Source organism: Nyctereutes procyonoides, unplaced genomic scaffold (genome assembly GCF_905146905.1).
Source record: "Nyctereutes procyonoides isolate TBG_1078 unplaced genomic scaffold, NYPRO_anot_genome, whole genome shotgun sequence".
Lineage (NCBI taxonomy): Eukaryota > Metazoa > Chordata > Mammalia > Carnivora > Canidae > Nyctereutes > Nyctereutes procyonoides.
In genome coordinates, this window is record NW_026575044.1 from 11565645 (window position 1) to 11573390 (window position 7746).

Sequence of the window (7746 nt, forward strand, 5' to 3'; positions counted from 1 at the left end):
CCCCCCACCCCCGCCTGTCCCTTCTCGCTCTTTTTTTTTTTTTTTTTTTACATTTATTTATGATAGTCACACACAGAGAGAGAGAGAGAGAGAGAGGCAGAGACACAGGCAGAGGGAGAAGCAGGCTCCATGCACCGGGAGCCTGACGTGGGATTCGATCCAGGGTCTCCCGGATCGCGCCCTGGGCCAAAGGCAGGCGCCAAACCGCTGCGCCACCCAGGGATCCCTCTCGCTCTTTCTCTTAAAAAGAAAAATAGTTTCAGTTTCTCTGTAACACCTGTTAATATATATACATCTGTGTGAGAATATATGTAAAACAGCCATTCTAGTGTGAAGTGGTATCTTATGATAGTTTTGATTTGCATGTCCCTAATGACAAGTCCTATTGAACATCTTTTAGATTTTACTCTTTATGGAAACGTCTATTCAAATCCTTTGCCCATTTTTTAAAATTTATTTATTTACTTTAAAATTTTATTTATTTACTTGACAGTGCACAAGCAGGGGGAGCAGCAGACAGGGAGAGGGAGAAGCAAGACCCTCCACTGACCAGGGAGCTTGACATGGGCCTCAATCCCAGGGCCCTGAGATCATCACCTGAGCTGAAGGCAGATGCTTCACTAATTGAGCCACCCAGGTGCCCTACCTTTTTAAATTGGGTTGTCTTTTAGAGTTGTAGAAATTCTTTATATATTCTGGATAACAGTCCTTTCACAGATAAATGATTAGCAAATGTCTTCTCCCATTCTCTGGGTTGGACAGATTAATTTTTGGAAGGCTGTTGCTTTTTTTTTTTTACTAAGCACAAGTTGGATTGCTAAACGTTTTAAACGATAAGGGCAGAGGATGGAGAGCAGAGGATGGCTCTGCCTCCACCCACTGGACTTGGACTTCGGGGTTCTATCGAGAATTAGCTTGAGTCACGGTCTGGTGGGAACAGCTGTGCCACAGTTAGTGGTTGATCATACTTGGAGGTGAGCGCTCAGTAAGCATTTCCTTTGTTGTCTCAAAGACCTTTATTTGACTACTCTTCAAGGGGCTTCTGCTTGGGACGCCTGGGTGGCTCAGTGGTTAAGCATCTGCCTTCCGGCTCAGGGCGTGATGCTGGAGTCCTGGGGATCGAGTCCCACATCGGGCTCCCCACGTGGAGCCTGCTTCTCCCTCTGCCTATGTCTCTGTTTCTCTCTGTGTGTGTGTGTCTCATGAATAAAAAAGTGGGGGGGGCTTCTGCTTTTCTCAGTCCCAGCAGTCTGTGAGGAGACCGAGGTGTTCCTCCTGTATTGTCCCCTCAGTGAATGTGGGGCTCCTCAGAGCTCAGCAGCCTCTCTATGGGAGCCTGAAGCCTCCTTGAGTTGTCTCCAGGGGCAGAGACCTGTCCCCGAAGCCTTTCCTGGTGAGCTGGCTGGGAGAGTGGCACAGAATCTCTCCTGGCACACATTCCTCTAGCTCTTTCATATCATTAAATCCCTTAAAGGATTAAGAGTCCTGTGGCACACACTTTAGGTCCCACTTATTAATATTCTGTGAGTCTGTTTCTGCCTGAGGGGTTGAATACCTCTGTAGAGTCTTAGGGGAAAACTTTATATTACACAACAGACAGCCAGTCCTGGGGGATTACGTAAGATAGAAGTGAGGATTTGTGTTTCTTCTGGCCTGGAGATGGTGTAGCAGAGTCTCTGGCATACTTCCTGGCTTCGTGGACTAGTTGCAGGTGTCTGAATCAGCTGCCTGCCTCTTTCCTGTCTCCCTGTCTCCCCAGGCTGGGGGTGCACACTGCCATCACTGTGAGGCTGACGACACAGGAAACTTCTCAGGGCTGGATTGGCTTTCCTACCTCTGAAATGGGAGGATGGCTGACCAGATGACTGACCTCAGAGATGTTGGTGACAGCAGTTCTTCCATCCTCCGTGCTGTTTTGCAACGTGGGCAGCATCTGGGAGCTGAAACCAGCTCCCAGACACAGATAGGGAGTGACAGAGGCCACTCCAGATTGGTTGAATGAGCTCGGGGAACTGACAAGGCTCCTCTTGGGGGCTGCAAGGTGGTGGATGCCATGCCTTCCCACCACATCTTGGTTCAGAGAGCGGCCTCACTGGGGTCCAGTCACATACCCCCTCCCTCCTACATGATGGTCCCTACACCACATCACTATCTCAAGGCTGTCCTGCGGGCAGCTTCTGGGCAAGTCCACCAGGACCCAGGTTCCAAGGAGAGGGGCTGAGGAGCTTCTAGGTGCTGCAGTCCAGCTCCTGGGTCAGCTGGTCATCCTCATGACAGCAAAACTTTGCTGCCCAGAGCAGTCCCCATTCCTTCTGATACCCCTCCTACAAAGCTCTCTGTCCTGGCCAAGAACCACCCCAAGTTCTGGAAACAAATTTAAAGAAGGAATGAGTGGCTGGGGCACACTTCAGACTTGGTACAATCCACAGGGTGGGCTGGGGGGAAGCCATGCGCCCAGTGATGCTCATTGGGACCATCCACGGCCAGGGTCAGGGCATGCTTTAGCATCAGTCGCAGACTCGGAATTTCCTCGGGCTCAGGGCCTCAGCTGACAATCTGCTGCATCCAGTTCCACCATCTTTGAACATAACACCTCCTACAAGCATGTAATTTGCAACAGAACCCAAACTAGATTTGGAGCTACCTAGCTGTTGTACATGGAAATCTTTTCCTAAATTCCCTGGTTTTCTCATTTTGTGGGGCATCGGTACTTGTGCTTCAGTGGGACTCTACTGTTTCACCTGTAAATACAGACCATGACCTTGTGTTTCACCATTAAGACTGCCTCTCAGAAGCCAAGCTGACAAAGTTGGACAAGATTACTGGCTCATGGAGGGAGGGATTGCAGGGCGAGAAAAAAGCCTCAAGCTTGGACCCTATTTGTGTTGCTGGAGGCAAGACCCTGTTCCCTGCCTGGTGGTGCTGCCAGTCTCACAGCCTTGCACAACCCTGACTCCCTTGCATCAGCCATTCTGGGCCCCAGTCGCCAAGGAAGCTCAGATGCGCCCTGCACTTCTCATCTGTCCTCATCTCCACTGACCTTACTTTCCACTGTCCCAACCCACCCCACCCTGGTCCACAGGTCCTGCCTCCAGGCTGCCCTTCCCCGTCAGCAGGTTATCAGGCTTGAGGTTCATCTTAAGAGGAAAAAAAGTTCTTGCCTTCTGAGCCTGGGTCCCCACACGCTCTTGCCCCATCTGCTCCGGAGGGAGTCCTGGCCCCGGACTCCACTGTGTCAGCACGAGGCTGGCTTCTGCCCCCAGTGGAGGTCCCCAGCAGCCTGCTTCACACTAGTGATACATCCGTGTCCTGGCTGCTTTACAACATGGGACCCTGTTCATTTACTTCCTTCTTAAAAATCTTTGCTCTCCTGGTTTCCAGGATTGTCCTGACTCCCTGCCGCTGCGCTGGGTCACTCTTCCACCACGTCCTGGCCTCCGGTTTCTCTATCTGGGATCTGGCCGCAGCCTTCCTCCTCTTGCGCCAGGGGAGGCTGGTTTATGGGCTTCCTCTTTTGTAATCCAGGAAACGCGAACTCCTGTGAGGCTTAGATGGAGTTTGTGTGTAAAACACACTTGGCAATCAGCAAGTGGCGCAGTGTTAGGTTGGAGGATCTGAGGGAGGGAGGCTCCGGGGTTGGTCTTTGGGCCCCGTGGAGAGGCTGTTTCCAGGGACCCTCTGGAAACCTGCAAACCAGATTGGGACACATGGGTGGGCCTTGACCTCTGCTTTCACTGTGTTCTCAAAGGGCTCCGGCCCAAGCCTGCTCTGTGCTTAGGACCCCTGTCTCCCCACCTCTAGCAGCCACCCGCTCCTGCCCTTACCGTCAGGCCAGCCTCAAACAGGAGCATGGAGCCAGTGGTTCCCCTACAGGGGGTGTCATCCCCCCGAGAGCAAGAGATGGGGCAGACCTTGGTGCAGAGAAAGGCCGGCCCTGGTGCCAACACCCCGGGCTGTGCAGGAGGAGGTGGCTCTGTGTGCACGCAGTGTGCAGTGTCCCAGTCTGTCACCAAGGGGGACACCGGACCATCTCAGCCCAACGCTGTCACTAGATGCTGTCCTTAGGAACAGGGATGTCCCCAAGCTGCACAAATAGAACATTAGGGCTCGGAAGCACTTTGGACCAGAGGCTCCACAGCATTCAGTAACAATTCATTGAATAGCCTTGAGCCCTCCCCTCCCAGTGTGGATGCTGGTGACACTGGGGCATCTAGCCAGCAAGGGCCCTGCCCTCTGACAACTGACATCCTGGGCAGGGACAGACCAAGTAAACAAGGAAAGGAAACACTGCCCGGTAATGATGCAGAGTGATGCAGAACGCACATGGTCATCTGGACGGCATGGTGAGAGCGTGTTCACGAAGTGCCGTGATCCTCTGGTTCATACGGCAAGGAGGTTTCTCTGCTCCCTTGGGAGTGGGGAGGTGGGAGCAGAGCTGGGGAACAGCTGTGTGCACGTGCAGATGGCCTTCTGGACGAATTCTGGAGCCGTTGCTGGTGGGACAGCAGCTGGCCAGGCCATAGTTACACCAAGGGACCTCCACCTGGTGTGGGGGGCCCTGAGCCGTGTCACAAGTACTCTGGGGTTCTCCACTGGGGACCACCGGGAAGGAGGAGGGAAGTCTGCTGATGCTGGGGGGAGGGGTGTGTGATGTGGAGACATAAGGGGGCTGCCATTCGGGCTCACGGTGGTGCTGAGAGATGCCTCGGGTACCTGGCGCCATCCAGGCACCTCCTAGATTCTTCTGTGGAGTCCCACTGGCCCCCGACCCAGAAACCTCCCCAAATCTGTCCTCCCCCGAATCCCTCCTCGTCCAGCCCCAAGCCCCACTGATGCCCACCCTGCAGGTGTCTTCCACCACCACCCCACCACCCGGCCGCCCCCTCTCCATCCCGGACCCCTGCTCTGTGATGCAGGCAGAGAGCTTTGCAAAAGGCAGGTCCCCTCTCCCCTTCCCAGCCAGAAGCCCTGTGGATCCCCAGAAGGTTCTAGTGGACGCTACACTATTAAAGTAGACCTGGTTACTGTGCTTGCCCACATCGGGAACCACCTGTCCCCAACCCCCTGCACCCTTCACTGCTCCCCATGGGCTTCAGGGACCGGCCCAGAGTTCATCAGAGCTGCCCTCAGGGCCTTTCTCAGGGTGCCACTGCTCCTCTGACTACTCAGGACCCTGTCCTCCCTCCACCGCTACAGCGCCTGGGGACAGGGCTACCCTTTCCCTGGTGGCTCCTGCAGTGCCTGTCCCTGGCCCCCTTCCCGGGCAGGGAGAGGGCTGAAGCCAGTAAGAGGAGGGAGCACACCAGGAAGACTCAGACTCCGGGGAAGTGGGGCTCTATGTGCCTGCCGCCTGCACACCAGCCACACCATGTGGTCCTCAGCCTGAATCCGCAGAGCTGCTGTGGCCGTGGATCTGGGGAGGGTGATGCAGCAGGACAGTGGAGCTGGAGCCTCCAGCCCCTCCCTCCCGGCTCCCGGGGCATCCCAGCCTGCCCTGGCCACCAGGTCCTCATCCCCACCTCTGAGGCCTGGGGTCCTGGACTGGTGGCAGCCTGCTGTTGGACAGGGGTGGGGGTGGGGGTGCGGGGATAGCCCCAGGAGTGTCCACACTCAAGTGTATCTGCTCATGAAGTCTCCAGGTGCAGGGCTGGAGCCCTGGAGCAAACTGGGTGGAGCTGGCCAGCCTGCCCAAGGTCCTCGGGGCTCACCCACCCCAGGGGACTTCCTGGCTTCTGCCCTGTCCCCCCCCTCTGGCCCTCTGCACTCCTGCTGGTGTTGGGGGGCCTGGGTGGGTACACCTGCAGAACAGGCCAAGGGGTCCCTGTCACAGGAGGGGCGGGTGTCCAAGTCCGCAGCAGAGGAAGAAGTACAGAAAAGCCCAGGTGTCACCCTCCGCCAGCAGAAGCTACCGTCTGAAGTTCATTTCTACCTGACAGCGGAATGGGGCCAGTGTCCGGCGTTTCCAGACCACAAACCAGCTGAGGCGCTCGGTGCCTTACACAAGCAGTCATCAGTCATCCCTGTGTCACAGAGCGGTGTGCCCCGGAGAGGTCAAGTAACTGATCCAGGGTAGACAGCATGGACTTGGCAGAGCAGAGATCCACATTCAGGCCCATCTGACCCCCGATCTGCAAACAGAAGGAGGCAAGTTCTGGAGTCAGACTGCCGGAGGGCAGATCCCCAGTCCACCCCGCGGGTCTGTCTGCACAGACTTGTTATGTGACTGCTTCCCCGTGCTGGCTTGTCACATGCTCATAGTCACAGAGCCCACCTGGAAGTTGTTCTGAGAAATGACATGAATGCACCAAAGTGCTCAGCCTGGGCCCTGAGGTGAGAAGCCTTCCACGAGTGCGCTTAGTGCTCAGCGGCCGGAGCAGACGTGGGCCTGGCCAGGGCGGCTGCAGCGCTGCAGGGGGGAGGTAGCGGCCCCTCCAGGCCCCTCCGGGCCCCACAGCACAGCCAGCCTTGTCCTGGCAGACAGGACAAGTCGGAAGACGATGTGTGAGCCTCCCGTCCAGGCACCTGCTGGAGGCCTGAGTGTCCCTTGATGCTCAGCCCTGGGCCCAAGGTTCCCATGCTCCTGGTGGCTCCTACGCCTGCCATCAGGACCACAGTTACAGATTTTTCCTTTTGTTTCAGGCTCCAGTACAGTTCAGCATGGTTTTGTTGCCAAGCCTATAAAGGCTTTATAATTTTGATATTTTGTTCATGATTTTTGGCATGAAATTTTATTTTTAAAATAATTGCATTAAAATATCTATCTTGAGGTGCCTGGGTGGCTCAGTGGGTTAAGCATCTATCTACATTTGGCTCAGGTCATGATCATGGGGTCCTTGAATCAAGCCCCACATGGGGAGACTTCTCCCTTTGCCCCTCCCCCTCTGCTAGTGCTCTCTCTCTCTCAAATGAATAAATAAAAAATCTTTAAAAAAAAAAAAGAAAGAAAATATCTTACTTTGTTGGCTACCCCTTAAATCTTGTGCCAGCGGCAAGTGCCTCACTCACCCTCGTTCCAACTCTGCTCCGTAGGGCTGAGTGTCCTTCCAATTTGAGCAGCTGACTTCCCCCAGAGCCAGGGATCCAAGACTGAGCAAGGAGGAAGCTGCGATGTTTCTAATGGCCTAGCCGTGGAAGACACTCCATTACTTCTGCCCTTTACTATCAGTTACACGAGTTGGCCTCGTTCCAGTGGAAGGGACGACACAGGGACACAAGAATCGTGGTACCATCCTGGAGGCTGACTACCACACCAGATCTCCTGCCCGGAGGCTCAGTGGTTGGGAGAAACATCCACAGACTGGAACCAAGAATCCGGAGCAGTCTTCCTTTTACTACCCTCCCTCAGATCCTGAGTGGTGCCGACCCGGGGCTGGGCTGTTGGGACCCCTGTAGGCCCCACTCACCCGATTTCTGTACACTGGTCTAGGGAGAAGTACTGGACCCAATGAGCCCTCCCCAGCATTTCTTAATTTGGGTGGGAGCGAGTCAATACTGCCTGAGGGTAACTGTTTGCAACCCAGTGGGAGAAAAGGGCCATGAGAGAGGAGAAAACTTTTTTTTTTTTAATTTTTATTTATTTATGATAGTCACAGAGAGAGAGAGAGGCAGAGACACAGGCAGAGGGAGAAGCAGGCTCCATGTAGGGAGCCCGACGTGGGACTCGATCCCGGGTCTCCAGGATCGCGCCCTGGGCCAAAGGCAGGCGCCAAACCGCTGCGCCACCCAGGGATCCCTCTTTTTTTTTTT